Raw genomic sequence first — 1,226 nt, 5'->3', positions numbered from 1 at the left:
TCTCCCATTTTGGGGAGACCAGGGGTGAGATGGGGACCAGGAACAGTCTGGCTGTGCAATGCTGTCAACCCACACTCTTACATCTCTGCACTTGTCTGGAGCAGAGATTTCCTGAGGGGCACACAATCCCCTCCAGGATTGTGTTCCCTGCACTGGAAGTCAGTGAGTGGCATGGTCTCCCACTATGGCCTGAAGCTGTTTTGGGGGAATTTCAGACCAAAAGGAGCAGCCTTGCTTATCAGCCTCCCCTATGGCCTTGCTTATTGGAATCGACCTGCAGGGAGCTGAGCTCTAACCACAGTAACTCCACAGCCCCTGGATCTGGGCTGAGACCTCCAAACCTAATAATTCTGTTCACTTTTGTTCTCTGAGCAAACCTCTCCTTCTGATGCCAGAGCAGAGGGTTTGCGAGGCCTGATAGTCGGCCTCAACCCACCCTGTCCACTTACCAGCTTCTTGACTCTGCTACAGGAAAGAATTCAAAAGCAGAGTCACAGAAGAAGATGAAAACAGGTTTAATGTAGCAGATAAGGAATACAGACTTCACAGAGAAAGTACAGCCTAGCTCTAGAGATTGAGCAGGACCCACACCAAGTTTAGTATAAAAGTAAGAAATGCACACTTAAACTTTAGTGCAGGCTGGCTCAAGAGAGTGAGCAGCCACCTGCTAAAAGTAAGCTAAATACAAAAGTAAAGCATACACACCTCCACCAGCAAAGTGCCGGTTGGTCCCAGGAAAGGGAGCAACAACCTGCTGAAAGTAAGTTTGATACAACAAGAAAGAAATACACACTCCACAGGCAGAGTGTGAACTGGCTCTATGAGACTGAGAGACAACCCCGCCTTCTGTTGGGATTTAGCTTTTATAGTTTTGCTGTCTATTACATATTCATACTATCTAATGAATATTCAGTTAAGGGTGTGGTTCCCCATTATGTAATATAGTATTGCACACGCTCATTTGGTCTCTTTTTGGAGCACATTCATTGGTCAAATTCTATCACTTGCATAAAACACATTCAAGAACATTTTGTGCTGATTAGCACCCCTAGTGGGAGGTCATTCAAAGGAAAAACTCCCTTCCACTAAGCATGCTCGGTCACTGGGGTCATATAAATTCTTTTTACTGAGCATGCTACTGTATTTGCATAAGTCTGTCCCTGCAGTCTCAATCTCCCCATGTTGGTGCTGAAAATAGGTCCAACAAGCAACAGTAACTCTGCTCT

This window comes from Galeopterus variegatus, unplaced genomic scaffold (genome assembly GCF_000696425.1).
Source record: "Galeopterus variegatus unplaced genomic scaffold, G_variegatus-3.0.2 Scaffold4528, whole genome shotgun sequence".
Classification (NCBI taxonomy): Eukaryota; Metazoa; Chordata; class Mammalia; order Dermoptera; family Cynocephalidae; genus Galeopterus; species Galeopterus variegatus.
Note: the sequence above shows the minus strand (reverse complement) of the source record.